Raw genomic sequence first — 22,798 nt, forward strand, 5'->3', positions numbered from 1 at the left:
ATATAACCACGCATTAAATGGTAGCTATAACAATTATTATTTCTTCTCATTGTTAATAAAAACTATAAGAATTACATCTTAATAATTATTAAAATAGAAAATAATATTGATGGTAAGGCAGATATTTATTGAACATTTACCATTTGCTAGGAGTTTCACATGTATTATCTCATACATGGTGATTTTGCAATCCAGTTGCTTCATACATTTGTGTTTATTTCCCAACTAGGTGTTTGGGGCATAGGTTATGTCGTAAGGTTTCTTTTTAAGTAATCTTCCCAGTGCCAGACTAGTTCATAATTTAGAGCAAGTGCTCAAGAACTATTTGTTGCAAACAATACAATGAACTGTAGCTCTGAAATTTAGTGACTTGCATTATGTCAGATTATAAACTGGTCTGAAAAATCAGATCAATTTGGTTTATAATTTAGAACTTGGGTTTAGATATATCAGCTGCTTAAACAGCATGCTGGTGAAAGCTCTGCCTTCCATTCATTCATTAAATACTTCTGAACACCTACTACATGCCACATTTGGTTTTAGGCAACTAACAAAGGCTTCAAATAAGGAAATGAAGGCATTCATTTGTCTGTATATCCGGCATGTTTATAAACTCCATTTTTGCAGTTATTTAGTCCTTCCAAGGGACTGGCTCATATGTTGGAATGTGAGCACTTACAGAATATACAAAATATACGGCATAATGAACACTTTAGGCTCTGGAGTCAGAAAGCCTGGGTTGAATCCCAGCTCTATTAATTCTTTGCTCTAAGATCCTGGCAAGTTACTTATCCTTTCTAAGCCTCAGCTCCTTCATCTCTAAAATGAAAATAATAGTACCTACCTTTAAAGATTATTGTAGGTATGAAATAAAATAATGCATATAAAGCATTCAGTACTGGCATACTATAAGAAACCAAAAATATTAGCTATCATTAAATTTCGAGTTCAAATTCCTCTACCGAGCATACTAAGGACACTAGACAAAAAGAAAGCACCTGGAAACTCATTTTTGAACAAGGAGAGAGGAGTTGAACTTATACTTAAGTTCCATTATGTTTCAGGCATTAGAGTAGAAGCTCTCCATATGTCATTTAATTCTCACAACACAGTCAAACACATACTATTTTACAGTGAGGCTGGCAGGACTCAGAGAGGTATCATGCCCAAATTTACCCCAGAGACATGGTGGAGCCAGAGTTAATCTTCTCTGAATCCCTGTCACAAAAATGTAAAAGGACCCACCTACATTTCACTCATCATGTCTCTGAGATCCTACACACATTGCATTGTTTCTAAAGGATACCTGTGTCCAAATTTTGCTGTACAAGAGAATCACTTGGGGTGCTTTAATTGGGGTGCTTTAAACAAAAACTCACTTGAGGGGCCCACCCTAAATGATTGTAATTCAAGGATAGGGCCCAGGGATCAGCATTTTAGGAAATTCCTAAATCATGAATGTGTTAGAAAAGGAAGACAGAGAATGTAGTTCATTGTTTTAGACAATGTAAATTACAAGTATTTCTGTTGCAGATAGTTCCCAATCACATTCTCAAAATAGTTCCACAAGGATTAGAACACCCAGATCTAAAATCACGTAACTCAGACATATAAAGAATAGTTGAAATCTTAAGGCATGTGATCATATGATGAAAAGGTACATAGGTAAACTGACTCATTTTAGGATTACATAGCAACTGTATGTTTTGTGTTCACTTTGCAGTTTCTCTACACAGAAACTGATAACTTAAATTGATTTCATACGAGTTTTTATATGCTACCTGTCGGTGGGTCTCTCATTTGGAGTATCTTATTTAGAGCAGTTGTTTATTTACTATTTGTTTTTTTACCACAAGTTATTTATTTAGCTATGATGACTTTAAAAGGCTCACCAAATGGAAAATGAACAAATAAGGATAAATACCTTAAAAAAAAAAAAAAAAAGCAGGAGAACCCCGAGGATGATAGTTCATTAATGTTACAGACCTTATCAGGCCTGATTACTTAAACAGTTGTATAAGGACCTGTCAGCTATTTAGCTGAGGTAATTCCTTTCAAATAAACCATATAGGTCACATAGTGCTAATAAAATATGTTGATGAATCCCTGCGTATTGCCCTGATTACGTCTCCTTGGGGAATGGAGAACTCATTAGCATGAGTTCCCTGTCAGTCCTTCCTGCTCTGTTCCCCAAGTACTTTCCAGATGGGCTTGGCATAAAAGGGTGATCGAAATGTATGTAGCAGGCCAAGTTTTAAATGAATGGCTCATCTAACCCCACTGATTAAATACATGACATTACGCAGCATGAAAAGGCTGTTGTGCTTCATTGACTTTACTTTTCTATCTGAGAGCTTTAAAGAAGGAAAGTTGGGGGAAGGAATGGGGGAGGGCTCTGTCTGTAAATTCTTAGCTTTTCATATTCAACTGCAGATGCATATTTCCCAGACCAGGGGGAAGCTTTAGAACTGAGAGTTAAACTGGGAGCAGCAGGGTGTGCGGGTTGTATGTGTGTGTGTGCAAGCACACAGGGAGAAAGATAACCCTGTTTGCTTTCTGAAATAATAAGTAGCAAAACAGGTTGTTTAGGGTAAAGTCCCTTGAACTAGATATTTAAGTACATCTGCCTATAATAATACCTTGTATTACACAGTGCCTTGAAAATTTCAAAGCATTTTCACCTTTATTATTTCATTTGAACTGCACGACAGACCTATAAGTACGTACAGCAGGTATTATAGCCGCCGCCACCACCGCTTAAAAGGTGGCTAAACTGAGTCACAAGCATGTCAAGAAACTTGTGTGAGGTCACAAAATCGGTTGGTGTCACAGCTAGAAGAACTAGAGCGCAGGAATTTTGAAACCTAAGCCTGTGTTTTCTTGGCAGAAAGTGTCTCGGGTACTGTTTGATCTACCCAGAGTTCATGTGGAGATTTGTGGCTACAATATAGCTGGAGAATACCAATCAGGCATGCCCAAAGAGCTCTACAGAAAGGAGATTGTTTCTCTTAGACCAGGCCTGTGTTAGAAAAGCGGGGGAGAGAATGCAGTCAGTTGTTTTAGACAATGCAAATTACAAACAAACAAAAACACTTTGTAATCAGTTTCTAGATATTTGGGGGGCTATTCATTCATTAATTTGTGTATTTACTTTTAAAGTATCTATTAAGTGTCTTTATATAAGAGACTGTGCTTAGCACTTTTGGGAAGGTACAAAGGAATGCATTTAATTTGGGGGGTTTGCTTTGAATTATACAGATAATTGCCATTATAGCCATTGGCCATTACGACCTGGTAGAGGAAATAAAATGCCTCCCTTGCAGAAGAGCAAGACAATCAAAAACAAATGAAGAAACTGGGTGATTAATTTCCTTCAATTTTCTTCCTATAGGAGGCTTCTTTTTTTTTTAAATCAAGGTGATAAAATTGTCCTGCGAGGTACACAAAACACAAAATTTGCTGTGTCATCTAATATAACACAGACTTTAACCGTAACACCTCCTTGAAACTAGAGAGAGTGGTCTTAGGTTAGTGCCAGGTTCCTTATCAGGGATGCCAGATCAGGATTTAAGAGAAAAATGCTAGCATCTAGTCCAAAAAGTAACTTCCAAAAAGTTACTCTACAATCCTTTTCCCTGCTGGACTCCAAAATGAACTTTCCCTCTTGGCAGGCATGCTGAAGGATGTAGACAAAAGGGATCAGGGGCAACAACAGGCATAAGAAAACTGACAAAAGTTGAAGGCCCTGTCATTCCGTGGAACCTAAGCAAGAGTTTGCTAGTGTGTGTCGTAAGATTCCTTGGAGGTCACTTAAAAAGGAAAAAAGAAGGAAAAAAAAGAAACACTTCCCTGGACAAATTTCTTTGCTTCCTAGCATAAATACCTCCAAACCAGAAGGCAAAATGTATGCTAATATTTACACACATTATAAGTACTTGCTTGATGTATTTCTTTAGTTTATGCTATATATACACAAATAGTGTCATTGACTGAAACCACTTTTTTTGTTGTTGCTGTGACAGGTCTTGCTCAGTTCCCAATGTGGGTATGTCTTGTTGTTTATTTACCTTGTGTGTGCCTGTGAAAAGTGAAGACTCAGAGTTAACCTCACCTCTGTCTCTACTCTGTCCCCATTTTGCTTCTCTGTGTGTACAATTTTTCCACTTGTGATATTACAGGTTAGAGTCAGTGAACTCTAAACTCTATTTTGACCATATCATCTGATGATGCTCCAGTTTTTAAATGTTTTTGTTGCTATTAAACATACATTATGTATTCCAGTAGATCAATGTCCTAAGCGATATAGTAGGATACTGCTTCAGGAAAATTTATAAGTCAAATAAAATTAAGTTTATTCCTGAATAATGATAAATAACAAACCTGGTTATACATTTAGAATATTTATTTTTAATCCAACTTTTCAGAAAAAGTAATTTAGAGTGAGGCCTACATGCATTAAATAACAAAAATATAAACATATAAATGTCATAAAAGCATAGTATTTTGGAATGCTAAAGGAAAATTTCAATCCATTGTCCTCATTTTACAAAATAGGAAACTATGGAACAAAAAAAGCTTTCCTTGTTTAGGGTCACACAAGTGGTTAAAAAGGTTAAAAAGGCTGTGCAAAGAAAACCAACTGCAGAACATTTTCTGTATTTTTCTCTATTCATATTAAGACCACACCTCTTCATTTACCTAGGAAGAAAAAAAATCACCGACCAGTGCTTAAATCAAGGAATACTATTAAAAATAACATTTAAAGTTATAATGTAGTCTCTTGAGTTCCTCATGTGTGGACATATTACATTTTAACAGTTTAAGTAGAATATTTGCTTGCATTTAAAGTTAATCTGCTTATGAGTTAAATTTTGCTGACTTCTGGATTGTCACTGAAATAGCATAGTACTCTGCTATTATTCTCTAAAATTATTTTAGATGTTATATATTTTTGGTTTTTCTATAAATAACATTGTGATTTTTATAACATCCGAACAGATTAGCCTCTGTCAATAATATATTTCCTAATACTGATACTCACTGAAATCCCAGGTATGCTTGTATTAGTAGGACCTGACTCCATTGCTCCCAGTCACATAAATGAGTTTTATTATTCTTTTCACATTCTTGTATTAAAAACTACATAACTCCCCTTTATTATAACGTCCGTTTTGGCGCAATGATTGAAGATTAAATATCAGCACAAAATACGAATCGGTTTCAAGGCACACGGCTTTATTTTTGCATGGACGCCAATGCTTGAAGTTATCAGGGCTGTTTAAAACCAGTGCCTCCGGCATTTATTTCATTGACTCACACTAAATCGGTCCCTCCATCACCCAGTTAATTTTAACCTTGAACTCCCACAGCTGTACTGCTTTACTCAGCCCCCAAAAACTCCCTGCTTCCACCCTTTCTGCTTCGTATGAAGCAATAGCAGGGAGGAAAAACCAAACCCAGTCCTTTAAGAAGGATTCCGCCTCCCCTCTTATAAGCAAGCGCCGCATGCTAATTGTGGAGTCTCCACGAAGTCACACACTTTACTACTCAGCCTTGGGAGAAGCTGCTGCTGCTGCTGCTGCTGGCTGCTGGCTGCTGCTGCTGGCGGCTGCCGCTCCGCCGCGGGGCCGAGGCTGCAGGGGTTTCTGTGCAGCACTGCAGACTCCACACCTAGAAGCCTCGCGTCTACTGCCCTGCGCGCAGGGGAGCCTTGGATCCTCAGCAGGTAAGCAAGATCTTTTCTCCATTTTGCCCAGAAACAGTGCGAAAGGGAAGGATCATGGAAAAAATCGCTCATCAGACATGCTTAGAATGGGCTGTGTTAATTTGCCTTCCTTTGATTGGGGGGGGGGGGTCCTAGATGTGTGACTGGCAAATGCCCTGTATAGTGGAGACTATTGTCTGATAGGTGCCCTCAACATACTTTTTTTTTTTTTTTTGGCTATTCATAAAAAGGCTAACCTTGATGCATGCAAGGCTTTTCATTTTTTGCTTTTTAAATGCAAAAAAAACCCCAAAAAACAAAACACAAAAAACACACCACATCCAGCCACTCCCAATATCTCTCTCAAATACTGCAGATATTTTTAAATGCCAAATTAAAATGACAGGCTGGGCATTTTTCAAGTGTGTTCTCCCCAAAGCCAGGAAGCCTTCCCCACGATCCCTTAGGGGTATTTAAAAGCCTTAAAGCATGGCTAGATTTTGAGCAGATGGGAGATGGTGGTAGTCTAAAATGTCTATAGCCTCAGTCCAGTGAAGACAGAAAACGAGGGTAAATGAGTCACAGTTTGTGCCAAGACGAGGTTCATTTTCCACACTTCGTATGTTGGGGAGAGGAAACTACATTTTAATTAGCGTGTTTTGGGGGAAGAGGGAGGAGGTGAAGATGATGGGATGGCATTTAAGGGGGAAGGAAAGGAAATGGACTGCGGCCAGTGCCTCGGAAACGAAGGGCCCCAGGGTGGGGATTGAAGTTAGTTGTGTGCCTGAGGGTGGGGTTGACCCGAGGGACCGTGAGTGGCCGGAATGGCGCTCAGCCGGGCGAGCTGGGCAGTGCGCGCGCCGGGGGCGACGTGGGTGCCGCAGGGTGTGCGAGCCGCGAGTGGCGGAGAAAGGTGCGAGTTGCTCGGAGGCCTATTTGGGGACCGGGCTGCGGCGAGAGACGAGCGTGGGCGGCCCAGTGTCACCTGTAGGTGACCCCCCCCTCCCTGTAATTGCGCCCTGCAAAGTTTCCCAGGCCCCCGCGTTCATTTCCAAGGCTGGCGGTGCCTCGACTTCTCGCCTCCAAGAGGTCAGCTCTGATAATGCCACCAGGCCAGGGGCCGAGGTGGGGGTGAAGACCCGCCCCCGCCCGGGGCGAAGTGCAGCAGGGTTGAGAGAGCCCCCGCCCTGCCCCTCTGCGTTGTAAGGGGGGGGGAGGCGCCCCCACTGGCAACTGTGCTCCGGAGAAAAACCCAGGCCCCTCCAATGGGGGGCGCGCGGAGCTTGAACCGCAGCAGCGACCTGACGCTCAAACCAGCAGGCAGCGTGGGCTCCCACAGAGGCGGCTCGGCCTCGGGAACCGGGGTCTCGCTCGGGCTGGGGCGGGCGACTCGGCCGAGGCGCTCCCCTCCCCTCGCCACCGGGTTTCCGTCTGGGTCGTTTTCCCCACACCCGGACACTCAGGGGACGCCGCGGATCCGAGCTGCTTCGCCCGAGGAGGCGGTGCCAGGCAGCCGCCCCGCGCCGAGCCCTCGAGGGGGCCCCCCGGGCCGCGGGTTCAGAGACTGGGTGCCCGCGCGCTCGGAGGGGGCCGCAAGGGGCGGGGCCGAGGCTCCGGAGGGGCGCGAGGGGGCGTGGCCTCGAGGAGGCGGAGCCAGGGACGTCCGGCGATTCCGAAGGGCGGGGCTAAAGCGCGCTGGGGCCCGGGGGCGGGGCTAGGGGCGCTCGGGGGCTGCGAGAGGCGGGCCTGTAGGGGGCGGGGCCAGGCACGCTGGGGGCCCTGGGGCGGGGCCACGGGCGCTCGAGAGGCGCGGGGCTAGTCCCGCCAGAGTGCGAGCGGCCCTCCCGTAACGGTCGCCAGGACGAGGGGCGGAGGGGAAGGGAGTGGGGTTGAAATTATATTTTTGAGAACGAGAGCGAGAGGTTTCGGCGACTCAGGTGCCGCCGCTTCCTGCTCCGCAGGGCTCTGCGCCTAGTCCCACCCTCCTCACGCCCCCTCCCCTTCTTCTGCCCTCTCCTCGGGAGCGGTGCGGAGCCGACCGTGCGGTGCTGAGGAAGCGGCGGCGGCGGATCGGGCGGCCGCGGCGGCCGCGGAGGAAGAGGGAGGGAAGCACAAAGCCGGCTGCGCGCTTGGAGGTAATCCTGAGGGGAGAAGGCGCTGCGGCTCGGTCCCTCCTCCGGCGGGGACGGCGGTCGCCCGCGCGGGCTGGGGTGCGGCGACCCTCAGGGGGCTCGCGCGGGGTAGAGAGCGCGGCGGCCCGGGAGCCGACGGGACTTCCTCTTGGCTGCCCCCGCGGCCTCAGGTGACCCCCTCTCCTCACCGAGGGGCCGGCGTGGGAGCTTCGGCTGGCCCGAGGGGAGGGGGTCTGCGCGGCGGGTCTCGGGGCGCCGCGGGGTGGGCCCGACTCTCCCGGGCGCCCTCCGGTTTCCCGCGGGAGGCGGGGCGTTGTAAAAATCCAGAGCTCGCCGAAGCTCCGGTGACCCGGGGACCTTCCACTCGGAAGGTGCGCGGCCGGGGGGGGGGGCGGGGAGGTTCCCGCGCTTGGAAAAGGTGGAGGCGCCGCGGGAGGGAGCGCTGGTTTGGGTTGCTTTTCTTACTTAAAAAAGTTTTTGTTCCAAGTAGAAAGTGTTCTACCACCTTTCTCTTGTAATCCGCGCCCCCATCCCCCCAGCGCGCGCGCACCCCCCGACCCCCCCCCCAGCACCCCTAGAAACACACACACGCCCCCTCGGTTGAGCTTCCTACCGGGGTGACAGGCGGAGCTGGCCGCAGGTCGGCGCGCGGCGCTGGGACGCGTCCAGCGCCTTTGGAGGTCTGCTGTGATAGCCCAGGCGGGACGGCGGCGGCAGGTAGAGAAGCTAGGCCTCTGCTGGGATGCCAGGAATGGCCTCAGGTGAACTTTTTTGTTGCAGAGATTTAATTGCGAGTAGGTGCCCGTTTAACAGGGGAGCGCGAGGCAAACCACTAATTTCTCTGGCACACGTGCAGTTGCAGCTGACCTGCTGGGACGGCGTGGAGAGAGGTGGAACTCAGCTCAGCCCCGAGGCCCTGCGTGGCGATTCCACGCGAGTCCGGTGAAGCCGCGGACACGGTTCTGGAGACGGGAACCAGCTACGCATTAAAGGGCACGATTGCGTCGCAGGAGACACTTTAGACTGGAGCAGTAGGAAATGGTTACTTTTCTTGGAATCCAGGGCTTCTGCGTCGTGCCCAGCGCATCTTAATTTTGGCTTTAGGAGACTTCTAATGAGGATGTTGTTAAAGAGAGTACAGCGTAATTTGTCGTTTGAAAATTAAGATGCTTAACTGTTGAAGTTTTTGTGTAATTAGATGTGTTGAGTTACTTTTGGGGCATGTGGATAGTTTTATGCCTGAGTCTCAGTAGCGTTGTACTTGCCCTGTAACTCGCTCTCTTTGCTTAAATTAAGCACATTAACTCTGCAGAGGGAGGACCAGAAAAAAGTAAATAAATAAAAATGGCTACTTGGCTACATTTAACTTTTCATCTTTTTAAGGAATTCAGTCTGTGCTAAATCTTAATATTGACCTCAAGTGCTGGCATGTTGGTAGTAGTTGCTTTTGAAGAAAGAAACGTGGTGTGTCTATTTTGCATGTTAAACCTAATTTGATACTCCTTGAAGTAGTTGAGGATGAGGCATTCAGCATTTTGTAGCTTTTTACATGTGTGATATCAGGAAATGTTTGGTAAACACTTGACAAATGACCTAGGTGATTACCTACCTGGGAAATATTTTACGTGATGGAAGGATTGTATTTTCAGAATATGAATTTTATGTTCTGAAAAAGAACAAGAAAATTATATTGTACACTCTGTTATTTCTACCCCTTTTTTCAGTGTTATTCTGGAATGAATGTGAGTTCTGCTCAATGATGTTTCAAGTATGGATTTGGTCTTTGTAAAACCAGAATGTCTTTTGAGACTAAGAGGACAGAGCATCAGTCCACCTCCCACACACAGTCCTAAAACCTAGCGACAGGGTGGGACTCAACATCTAAGGTTGTAAGGCTTCCGGAAGCAGGCCTATTGTGTGTGTTTTTATCTTACCTAAGCCTACACAGTTATTAGCTGTTTAATGCCACCTATCTCAAAGCAGTTTGGTACCAGATTTGGGCAAAACTTATGCATGTCATCAGGGTATAAGAAGCATTTCTACTGAGGGAAGAAATCACATAAAATCATAGAAACCCAACTCTGAACAAACTGAGTTTATAGAATGTTGTGGAACAATAGTATAAGAACCTTGGCTTAACCAGTTGTTATATGTAAAGTGCTTAGAATGTAGTCTGGTGCTGAGTAAGTGCCTTATGTGTTTATCATCAGTATATAAAATGACACTTATTTTGAAGATGGTTATATCATGCTACCCACCAAGTGAAGACTCAGCAAATATTTTTAACAGTCAATATTTATTTGCTCTACCTCTGTGCTAGGCTTAGTTTTATATGATTTAACTTAATCCTCATGACAACCCAGTGACTACACAGTGACGCAGAGAGGTTAAGTATTTTACCCAAGATATACAACTACCAGGTGCCACACGCTAGTTCTGAATCCAGGGTCTGGCACAAGTGAGCCCTTAAACTCCATCACATCCCTGGAAACAGTTGCAAATCAATGATACTTCACAGTATCCCCAAGTGTGCACTGTCTTGCTTAGCCACACCTTCCAATATTAATACCACCAACAGATTTAAATTTGAAGGGTGGTGATTAATTTGCATTAAGTAGAATCACCTTTTGACTTTGGAAGAGGATTCTCACACAGCATATGTTTAGCTAGACTGCTATACTGTTATCTTTTTAATTACTCATGGCATTAAAGCCTTTTTTTTGCTTGCCAGGTAATATAGGGCTCCAACTGGTCCAGCAGGCACTGGTGCATCTACGAGAGATTCAGGTTCTACGCTAGATCAGTGGCCCTGATCTTCTGATTACCAGCACCATATCCACCTGAGATGGATTTTTAACTTTTTGTTCTAAATTCCACCTGAATTGCCTCCTAAAATTAGCCTTAAGTGAAAAGAGATAACTTGTGGCTTCACTCACATTCCTCATGGAACTGTGCTGTTGCTTCATCAGTGTAGTTGATAGGTGAAGCAAAATTAGTTAGAACTTAAATTAGGAGTCATTTTAAGTAATGTATAGAATTATTGTTGTAGAGAGCTGATAAGTCATTTGTTGTAGTGAGATGTAATATAAGGGGAAAATATTTAAAAATAAGCATACATTGAATTTAAAAAGCTGAAGTTGTATCAAAGTCACAGGTTACTAACTAATCTGTTTCTCACATTAAATAAACACTAATTTTTGGCTCCAATTAATATTGAGTGCTATTTCTGATTTCTTTGGAAAAATTAAGTTTATAGAGTTTGAATAGAAAAAAATGTCTACTCCATAGTACTAGTCTTCCTTTTAAACATAGACACCCTGTTTGAAATTAATTGAGCAGCCATAGGCTGTGTCGTGTCAAAATGAGTGACGTAATACTTTATTTCATGTCTTCTCTGTTAATGCTTTATCATTTGATCTTGGGGTCCATTCCAGAGCATTTATAGATGAGATTGTTATGAGGCCTTTCAGGTTCTGCCAGAGACTAAGTTCTCTTGGCCAAAAGCCAAGGCAATCTCAGATTTTTACTGTAATGGCTTGTACATATTAAGAATCCTCTCTAAATCACACAGGTTAGAAGTCTCACTAACAGTGGCTTGAAAGAAAAAAAAATTTGTTATCCCTTTTGCATAATAATTAGACGAATTTAATTATTTCTTCCAGTAGTAGCTAATTATGGACACACATGCGTGTAACCATGCTTCTTGAGGGATACTCTTCCTTTCAGGTAAAGTTCACCTGGCATTCATGCAATATTTGAATACCAGCACCAACAGTATGCATAGAACAAGAACTATAACTGAAAATTAACCAAAAGTGTTGGAGAAAAAAGGTTCCTGGAAATTTCCTTTATTTCATGTGTATTTTGATGCTGATTTTTAAATATCTGGACAAGTTTCAAATTAAAATTCAAAGTTATTTACACAGTTGAAAACATATTTGAATGTTCGGAAAGTACTGTGTAACTTACCCTAAAGCCTTAGATGATAGCATAGATGAAAATCAGAGTCTCTTGCTTCCTTAAACTATTTTTTGTTGGGTATCTTTAAAAAGCTTCATTAATAAACTCTTTTGCATTTCTAGGACATTACTTACTACACTGAAAGAACGATTTAATGAAGAGTATCTTAGAAACCTTAAAGAATGAATGTGGCTGTCAGTGCTGTCTAGCATAACCCAAAAAGTAATAGCCTGATCACCAAAAGGTATAAAGTAGATGGAACACATCTTTGATGTTGAAAGGCTTACCATTCTAGTAAATTTCCTTCTTAGGAAAATAGTATAGACTAGTTTTTAACTATGTGAACAAGCTGTACTGTTACTATAAAAGATGTATAGTCTTTCACATATAATTATATCTTTAGAGTGAGTTTAGACCTGAATTAAGCTTTTACCTGATGTCAGTCTGATGTGCAGCACCACCATATACTTTACATTTACTTTTTTTAAAAAAAGTTGGCTCTAAGTAAAGCTTAATTGTGAATGGTAAGATTCCCTGATGTTAGATGAACTTTGAAACCTCTTTGTTTCAAATTGCCTGAACCTAGGCCTGAGGATATTAATGTATATATAGGTAGTACATTAACTAGCATTTAAGATTGCTACCTCCTCAGACAAGGCTACAGTTTGAACCTCAGGTTATAAATGTCATTTTTTCTGCAGTAGGCATACATGATTTCCATAGGATACAAATTTCCCACAACCAGCCAGCCAGGGGGTAAAAACACTTCTTAGAAACTTAAGGGCATAACGATATAATGTTCTTAAAATAAGTGTCTCAAGTAGTATATTGTATATATTAATAAAAAATTTTAATGCTTACAATGTGCACTCAGGCAAGTCAACATTAAGGTAAGCAATGGATGAAACAAGATGAAAACCTAAGTAACATACATGAAATTATTCTTTTGGTAACTCTCGTACCCCTTTAAATAAATTCGTGTAATTTTTTACTTTCCCATCTCCCACATAGGAAGTGCTTGCTTCCTTGGATGGTGGCGGGGAGGGACAGTGCAGGTGTGAGTTCAGAGCCTGCTTTATTCAGCTCCCATGGCCATTGTTGGCTGCCTTATAGGGGAGCTGGAATTATAACGATGTAGAAAGCCATCAGGCTGGAGAAATGCTGAGTTTTTCAGCATCTTGGGGACTTGACGTATGCCTTTAATTTGTCACCATCAGCAGTATTTGCGTGAAGTTCTTCCACAATGGCTCAGCTCATCCTTTTCAAGGAATTTCCTTCTTCCTTTTCCATACGATATTCTCATCCTGTCATCTTTTGATCTTCGGGAACGACTAAATGCCATAGCAGAAAGATGGGTTTACTCAATATCCTCGTAGGAAACATAATCAGGCTTATTTGGTACGTCTAAAAGAGTGTATTTTGGCATCATGGCCTCCCCAGGGACTCTTTAAGAGCACTCTATTTTTAATCCTTCAGAAATTAGAGCCAGCAACTGTTAACTGCATTGTCACTTTTCATCTCATTTGTCTTATTAATATATAAGAAAAAGATTCTGCAAGGTCAGCCTTTTAGTATCGAAGGAAGTGGTTGGGGAAGGGTGATGGTCAGAGCTCAGGCGGGGCTGTGAATGGGCGTGAGTGCACAGGGTGGGAGGTGGAAAGGGGAAGGGGCCTGGCTCTGAAGTTGATGCATTGGTTCCACTCCTTATCCTCAGTCCTGGCTTTCTGTTGTTTTGTTTTTTAAGTTAAAAACAGTTTTCCTCTTACCTTCCTGCTATGACTGTTATTGCCAGGACTGAGTTTTATCTCTCCCAGAGAGGTGGAATTTTTAAGGTGATTCTGTATCATATTGCTGAAAAGTTTGGCTTTCAACTGGAGGTTATACTAAATGGAATTTCCTTCCATCTCCACAGCTGTCAGCTTTTTAAATTACAAATAAGATATCAAAACAAAAGTGTGAGAAAGCTTACTCATCATGTAATAGTTGGGATCCATTATGTATTAAAGTAAAATACATATTATTAATGAATTGGAAATCCATATTGCTTTATACACTCTTTTTTGGAAAACTCTATCTATAATAATTTTGTACTAGGATGTTTGATTCTTTTTAAGTGGGTATCAAATTATTTGCAACCAAAAATGTTGAAAGTAATATGAAAGTAATGCATCTTTTATTGGTCTTAGTGAATGTTGATAATGACAGAAGTCATAGTTCTCTAAACACTTTGTTATCATTAAAAACGCTAATGAAATTTTTGATGGATAGACAAGGATCTGATTACTGACCACTGAAAGACTGTCACTTCTATAGCCGAATGTAATAGGGAAGGAACATTTCATGCCTAAATAAGAAGAGTGTATCTGCTTGACAGAGTGAAGTCTCTGAGAAGCTGGTCACTTGGTAATCACTTAAGTTAGGTTATTTTATGTTGTGTTTGATGTTTTATAATCTGAACTTGCCTGTGCTCTTTAAAAGTGTCCGGCTGGACCATCAACTTTTGATGAATTTTTTTCTGGAGGGATTGTGATTATCAGTTAAGTACTTTGAAGAGAGAATCTCTGCATTGTATCACACCTGAATGTCAAAAAACATGTTTCTTCGAGCTTGTTTAATTTGGGCTGAAAGGGAAGAGTGCCATCTGTTGAATGGCCAGCATCAAGTTGAGCAGCCCCAACTTTTTCATCTGGCTTTGAGAAACCAGGCTCAGCTTCATTGAAGGATTTGGCAGAACTTTTACCGAGTGGAATTGTTGCTTGCTTAATTTTAATTATGCTTCCCAGCAGGAGGTCTAGACACATGATGAAGAACTAATTCACCACTTGTTGAAATGCATGGGAAGGGAGAAACTAAGAAGTTGAGACTTTAAAAGTAGTGTAGCAATGGTGAAATCATTATTAAAAGCGGTAAAGAAAATTATTTCAATGAGGCATGCGTTATTAGTAGCTCTGGTTATTGATGGCTTTTGCAGACAGTAATGATGATGTTTAAATTTATTTGGGCTTAAAATCATCAAACAGATCATCTGTTTAACTGGAGGTAAGGGTTTCAAGAGATGTGATTATTTTTTTTCTCTTACATTTTTACTTTGTCTCAGTTTCTAAGGCAGTGATTCCTACTTGAGTGAATTTATTTTTTTCAGAGTGGATTTTGTTGTTGTTTTGGTTTCCTCAAGTGGCCTCTTGTTTTTCTTTCTTTCTTTTTTTGGTCAAGTTTTTCCAAATTTTCAGAAAATGTGTATGGTAATAGCTGTGGGTAGAACTGAAGGTAGCAGAACCAGTATAGGTCAGTGGAGGTTTAGGACACTTGGAATAGGCCTATCTAGGCCAGATAAGAAGGAACTTTGACAACTTGAATTGAAAGGAAGCTTTGAAATTGTTATGATAAGAAGAATATCTTTGTTGTTATATATCTATTATATATAATTACTTAATTAGTAACCTTTTTTTTCCCATCCCTTAAAACCTTCCAAGGATCATGTTAAGTACTTGACATAAATTATCTGAAATTAAGTAACTTGCCCAAGATCATACAGTTAATAAGTGGCCGAGCCAAGATTTGAGCCCAGGGCCAATTTCCTTTAAACACTGTGCTTTACTGCTAATTCATTTAAGCACATTCTTGTTGGTGACTGCACAAAAGACATGAACCAAGATTAGAATGATATTTCTGCCTCTGCTGGAAAACATTGGTGATTTTTTGTTTGTTTGCTTAAGAGGGTGATGAAATGGGTAAATAGGATATTTCACTAGAATCAGGAATTATATATATGAGATAGACCTTCAAATATTGGCTAATTGGTTTTGTCTATAATGTTCATTTCTTTGTTCCTTTTGCTATGTTATTTATTAATTTAAACCACAAGGAAAGTTTATTGTTGAAACCTTGACGTGAGTTGCTTCACATTGCTTAACATATGCTACTTCATGGGAAGAGGGGTTGAGTTACTGAAGGGTTTGATGCTGGGCTTTCAGGGGTTGGGGTCGGGTGGGGTTTGTTAGTTGTCTTTCTATATTTTGCTGGCTCCTAAGTATTTTTAGGTAGCAGCACTTTTTGGTATGGCAGTAATATCTCATATCCACAGAACAGTAAAATTAAACCATGTTCCAGTCTGAGGGCTTGGGGGAACTTCAACTTCTTGTGCACACCAAGACTTTCCAGTCAAACGTAGAAAAAGTTGGCAACAACTGAGATGACAGTACAAAAGATGTTACTTGACTGTGTGTGATGTATGCTAAATGACAGGTACAGATAACAAATGTCACAGGTCATCCAGTTAAGAAGAGAGCACCATAGATGGAGCGGTCAGAAAAAGATCCCCAGGAAAGAGGAACAGGGGTGGGCCTTGAAAGACAGGGTAGGATTTCACTAGGTGCAGGCTATAGAAAGGATTTTGGCGAGAAATTACTGTCCATGAAAATAATAATTATTCTTCTGTAGCATGATGGGAGATAGTTTGTAACAGTGGTTCACAATCCCTTTCCACTGTAAGGCACCTGAAGGCTAGAACATACGTACTCCTATCACTGACAGTGCCAAGGACATACCTCCCTAGGAGGTATATTAGAATATTACAGGGGGTGGGGGTGGGTGGGAGAAGGTGATGGTGGTGGTGAAGATCATCATGTAGATTTTAACAGTGTTCCCTCTGAACGCCACATGAAAATGACTAGTTCATAGAAACATCCTTACACTCCTATTTTGAAGCTAGTAATGCTTAGGAAAATTGGTATTTGAAAAAAGACTTGAGAAATCCTCATCGTTCCCACCACTGGACAAAGAAAGTCTCCTTTTAAGAAGAGGTTTACATTTTTAAAAAATCTAAAATTGTCCATTGTTTACTTTGCTGAATGCTAGAGTATAGTTCTGTTGACAGCCATGTTAAAACTCTTAAATCTAATATGTGGATAGAGTTATTGATATTACGAGATATAATCATTTCTACTTAATTTTTGTAAATAACGGTGTTTGGTTTTGGATTTTATACAATTTGTTCCAAAGTGTCTGAATACTCTTAGACTTATTAATGTTTATCACTTACTATTTGAAAATACTTGGTGTAACTATTCAAGATATTTTGGAGCAAGTCACTTTTCTTTCCTTTTTTTTAGTTTAGTTTTTTTATATGTAAATACGTGAGGGGATGGGATAGATTGTCTTTAGATTCATTTCCACAGTTTGAAGATGCTGTGATTGTACTTCCAAGGGAGGTGAATTCAACAATTAGTGGTTTTAGTTGGAAGGTGGCCTAGAAGTCTGTGATTGTACTGTGTGAAGGTACTGTGAGTGGGCCCAATAAAAGCCAAGGCCATGAAAGTCCTTGGCTCTACATATATGTGGCAATTGAGAAAAGGACATTATTACCCCAGGAACTTGTCAACTCCCAGAGTTTATTTCAGAAGCTAAGGGTTCTTGGCAATGGACTATGGACAGATCCTTTTCAAAAACAATGAAATGAGCAAGGATAGCAGTTTTTCCTAAAGCGAACTGTAGAAACATTGTGACATATTTTTCTAGAAATGCTGCTTTCTATTCTCATCCCAACTTTTTGTTTAGTGTATTAGTTCCCCATAAATATTTATCTGACCTCTGATTAGATCTTGTCTTTTCTAAGCAGCTTTATGTTTCCTTTCATTTGTTCACTTAATCATTCAACAAATACTTACTGAGCATTTATTATGTGGCCGACCCTGTTCTAAGTGCTGAAAATTCAGCAGTAAGCAAAACAGACAAACCCTCCTGCCCTAATGGAATTTATATTCTTGGAGGTAAATAGAAACAAACAAGTAGAGTGTATATTGTGTGGGTGTAAATGTTATGGAGAAATATAGAACAAGGAAGGAAGATAAAGGGAGTGTTTGGGGGGTAATGGCAAATTTAAATCTAGTGATGAGGTGAAGTCCTCACTGAGACGGTGACATATGAGCAAAGACTTGAGAATGTATGTGATATCAAGGAGAAGATCATGGGGACAGGGAACAGCAAGCCCAAAGGCCCTGAGGCCTAAGTGTATGCAGCATGGATGAAAGAGCTTGAGGGATGGGTGTTGGGAAGCCACTAGATGACTTTGAACAGTAGTAGAACATGATCTGACATAGGTTTTAAAACAATTCTTTTGATACTAGAGCATTAATTGTGGTGAGAGATAATGTATCTAGTAGAAATGGTGAGATAGATTGAATTCCAGGTATATTTAATTATAGAGGCAACAGTATTTACTAACTGGGATATGGGGGTAGACGTGAGAGGAAGAAGTCAGACTTGACAACAAGGTTTGGAACCTACGCAAAAGTTGCAGAAGGAACAAGTTTGGGGTGTGGGAGAGAATAGGAGTTCAGTTTAAGGAATTTTAAGTTTGAAATGTCTACTAGACATATATTTGGAGATTTTGAGGAGGAAGTTGCGAGTGGAGATCAGTGTGTAGTTATCGGCTGACTGTATACACTGGAAAGTTGTCCTTTTCCTCTTTCATTTTAAAATATTTGCATATTTAATTCCTTTGGTGACTAGAATAAACTTTGCTGTGATAAGGGTTTGATGTATTGCTTTACATCTTTATGCTTTGGAGACATCTAGTCTGTCTTGTAAAGCCTTGAATTTATTTTAACTTCTAAGCACCCTTTGTCCCAAAGAAAATCTTTTTCTCTACAGATAGAACAATTTGCTTTCAATGAAAATGTGAAAATAAAAATAGTGTTGTCGCTGTCTATCAACTGATTAATGGATAAATGCCTGTGGTATATCCATGCAATGGAATATTGTTCAGTCATAAAAAGGAGTGAAGTATGGATATATTTTACAGCATGAATGAACCTTGAAAGCACTATGCTAAGTGAAAGAAGCCAGATGCAAAAGGCCAATATTGTATGTTTCCATTTATATGAAATGTGCAGAATAGGCATATCCAAAGAGACTAAAAGCGGATTAGTGGTTGCCAAGGGCTGGGGGTTGGGAAAATAGGGAGTGACTGTTTAATAGGTACTGGGTTTTCCTTAGGGGTGTGATGAAAAAGTTCTAGAACTTGTACAGTTTAAAAGAGTGAATTTTATCTCAACTTTTAGAAAAGATATCGGGGAAAAAAGTGTGTGTATGCACCCATGTACATGAGAACAACTAAAACAACTTATGTGGACCTTATTTCTAAAATAGACCTGCTTTTGCAGTAGGAAGTTGAGGAAGCAAGAATTGTTGCACTAAACCTGGTTTAACTTGCTTTGCTTAAAAAGGCAGTTAAGATACTTTGATCATTCAGGTAGCAGTCAGGAGGCAGTTTCCAATCTTATCCTTGGCAAGTCATGAGTGAGTCTAAATTTTTTTTAAATACCCAGTTTTATAGAGATGACCTAGATACAATGATCATTTCTATAGGTTTCAGACAGCAGGAACCAGTTTATAAGGTCTTAAGTCAACAGAAATGGTTTGATTTTTTTTTTTCTCCAAACCTAGAATTTTAAAGTAAGGAGAATTCAATCCCCAGTGATTTTTTTAGCCAACCCAAGATGATATTTACCTTCTTAAAAACAACATTATTACCTGTTAAAGAGTTGCCTGTTGAAGGAAGTATATGAAAGGATTATCTTTAACTTTCTTGTACCACTTACCCTAATGTTATTTTTTAATTAAGATATAATTCATATACCATAAATTTTACCCCCTAATTTTATTGTGAATATATAGATATTTATATATTCCTTCATTAGAATGAAAACATCTAGAGAATAGAGGTTCATATTATTTGAATGGTTTTATATGTTTTCAGCATTTTAAGGGAAGCATATGTGAACCAGACAAGAACTTTAGTAGGGAAGAGAGGTACTTATGTAACTGATGCCAGCACTAGCCTGAGAGTTACCTGTACAGTGATTTAAAGGAAGTGCAGGTGGGCACAGAGAAGGAAAATGTTTATCTCTCTGGGGAGACACAGGTCATGGAGGAGAATGACATTTGAGTTGATCTTTAGAGGATCTCAGATGTTGAAGAGGAGGGTGAGGTACAGACCAAGATAATAGAACATGCAAAGGCAGGTAGGTCTGTCAGTGGGTATATGTGGTGGGAGAATGAGGGGAAAGGTAAGGTTGTGAGACCCAGATCATGAAGGCTCTGGGTACTATTTCAAGAAATTTAGATTTTTTTAGCTGACGAGAAAGGCATAATCAGATATGCCTGAGATTTGGTGGTGTGAAGAATGTTGTGACAGTGTTGGCAAAGAGACAAGTTAGGAGGTACTTAGAGATAAGCAAAAGAATTAAGGGAGGAATGGGATATTTTTGAAGCAGAAATCCATACATCTCACTGAACAATGCAGGGGTTGAAGGATCATTTGATCATGGGATGGCAATTTAAATAATGCATTTTACTCCATTCCCAATACTCAGATTTGTGACAGAGGGAAGATACACCTGTACAACTAGATAGTAGATAAAGCAAGTCTTGAAGGTATCTTTTCCTTAACATACATAAAAAACTTTAGATACTTGACTATTTCTTAATTTTCTTTAATTTTTATTGCTTGTCATCTATTACCCAATTGTCTCATCTTTGGATTTGTTTTCATATGTGCATTTGGAAATGGTTGAATAGTCAACATTTGGCTAAAGAATAGTCTTCTTGTTTTCAAATGAAACTGCCTCCCTATGCTGTGTTTTTGTTTCATTTTAAACTTTTGTGTAGTGGAATAAAAAAAAGAATTGAAGACATTGAGCATTGCAAGATTAAATATTGCATGCTGTCATTACAGGAAGTCATTGTGCCATCTTAAAGTTTCCCCTTAAGAACATGTAGTAAGTGTGTATAAGAAACAATTAGAAATGTCAAAAGTAGCACATGTAAAATCATTTGTTTTTTCCTATGTAAATTGTAAAGTGTTGCAGTGAAAAATTTGCTTTTGTGCTTAAAATTTTTGAGCATTTTGTTTAAAATAACTTACTTATTCAAAAGTAATTTAATAAAATTAAAACTACTTTATGGACATAAAATACAATTAAAAGTTTAAGCATTAGACATGTAAAGAGCATACTCACTGAGTTTTTAAAAAGCAAGAATGATTTTCTTAACTTGGTTTCTAAGGTAAACTTACTATTTGAGTCACATTTTTATAAAATCCATTTTATTTTTAAATATTTGAAATTAGTTTTTGAGTACAAAATATATGGACAGGGAACAAAAATCCAAAAGGCACAAAAGATTATACAGTGAAAAGTAAATTGTCACCCCCATCCCTCAACACTCAGCTTTCTTTCTTTTGTATATGTTATTCCAGAGATATTTTTCATTGTTTATTTTTAAATTCCTGAATCAAGACTTAGGCTGCCTACAGCTGGTGGTGAATTGTTGCATTAGAAATATAGCTTTAGGCCCAGAACAACCTGGGGAAATAGCCAGCCCTATTCTCTTAAGTATGGTTTCCAGATCCACTGTGTCTTTTTATTAGAGTGTGTTTCTCCAGCTTCCCCTCCACTTACAGCAGAGCTACGGAAAGTGGTAGGTGGTAATTGTAATCATCTTTCACTCATATCTTACCCTAGGCAATGACAAATAACTTTCATGAAATGATACATGCTCACAAAGCAAATTCCAGCTGAGGAATGCTCCCATAGAAAAACATTTTCTAGTTAGGAAGGCAAAGAAGAGGTCAGGAATGGTCAGCCTTTTCCTTCTTTGTGTTTCTACCCTGTTATGTCAGCTAGAAATAGACCTCTTCTAAAACTTGTACTTTTTAGTACTTGACATTATTTTGTTGACTCCACCTTTTGCCACCCACCAAATCATAAGATTTTTCTCCCCAACTTTGGAATTACCTGACTTAAACTTAGTTACTAGACTTGGTCTTTTATCTATTATTTATGGTATTTAATATAATGAAATTACTGTGCAGAACTATAAATAATAGTCTTATATTTTGGGGGGTGGGGTAGGGAGTCCCGTTTTTTAAATTTCCAATATATTTTTATTTTTGTACCAGTCATCTTTTATTGGACATTGTTCTCAATTAGGGTATGAAAGGATCAGCAGTGATCAAGTTTCTTGAGTTCCTCTCGGAGAGGTGCAAAGAAGGTAAAGGTCAGCAGTGCAGCGTGTGCCTGCCCTCCATACTGGGCCCTCTTCATTGTTACTTGCATAGCCACTAATGTTTGAGTTCCTTGTAAGAAAGGGAGTAGTTGAAACGCAGGTGAGCTGCCAGCACCATAGAAACCCCAGCATGTTTCCTTTGCTGACATGGTTCTTGTAATACTGGTAGTAACCTATTTGAAATACTCCAACAGTGCCTTCAGGGGCAAAATCCTGCACACTATCCAGCTTGGCACTCCCTTGTTTTAATATCCATGAGTTTCTTCTCCTTCACTGGTACAGCAGATGACATTTTGGAGTCCTGGGTGTCGGCTGTCTTCCAGTATTTTTTACTCTGGTAAAATATACATAGCATTAAATTTACCATCTTACCATTTTTAAGTGTACAGTCAGTGGTATTAAATAAATTCATAGGTTATAAATGCTAAAATTCTTCCTTTGTGTGAATGGAATCTATCAGATTTGTTTTTATTTTTTAATGTTTAGCTATAGCATCCAGGCTTTTTATTATGAATAGAAGTGGGCATTTTCTGTAAACTTTAACATTTGGAGAGTCAAATAGGGGAATGACCTCTAGACTCCTAGAATTTTGGAAACTCCCACCTCATTTTATGTATGAAGGGAAGGACCTCGTCTGGTTCAGTGAAGTGACATATTCTAGACTCACAACTCTGGTTTCTGACTCTCAGTCCAGTGCTCTTTTTTATTTAAGACAAGAAGGAAGAGAGAGAGAGAAAGAGAAACACTGATGTGAGAGAGATACATGGGATTGATCCTGCAACCTAAATATGTGCCCTGATCAGGAATGGAACCCAAGACCTTCTGTGCAGGGGACAATGCTCCAACCAACTGAGCCACACTGGCCAGGGCCCTGGTCCAGTGCTTTTTGACTTGACCACATCACCAGCCATCTTAACCCATTCAGGCAGTTCTG

General features: G+C 40.4%; 1 protein-coding gene across 8 annotated transcripts in view; it reads left to right on the plus strand.

Moving 5' to 3' along the window:
• The first annotated feature begins 5,337 nt into the window (after positions 1-5,337).
• Positions 5,338-22,798, plus strand: part of ADD3 (adducin 3) — a 100,557-nt gene continuing 83,096 nt past the window's right edge. The window contains exons 1-2 of one of the 8 annotated variants that reach the window (XM_081158003.1): positions 7,499-7,632; positions 7,762-7,839. The gene's annotated coding sequence lies outside the window, so the exon portion shown is untranslated. Of the gene's footprint in view, positions 5,726-7,479; positions 7,840-7,986; positions 8,007-22,798 lie in introns of those variants that run through there. The other 7 variants (XM_081158004.1, XM_081158010.1, XM_081158011.1 and 4 more) reach the window with 7 other exon arrangements.

This window comes from Miniopterus schreibersii (assembly GCF_964146895.1).
Source record: "Miniopterus schreibersii genome assembly, chromosome: 14".
NCBI classification, from domain to species: domain Eukaryota; kingdom Metazoa; phylum Chordata; class Mammalia; order Chiroptera; family Miniopteridae; genus Miniopterus; species Miniopterus schreibersii.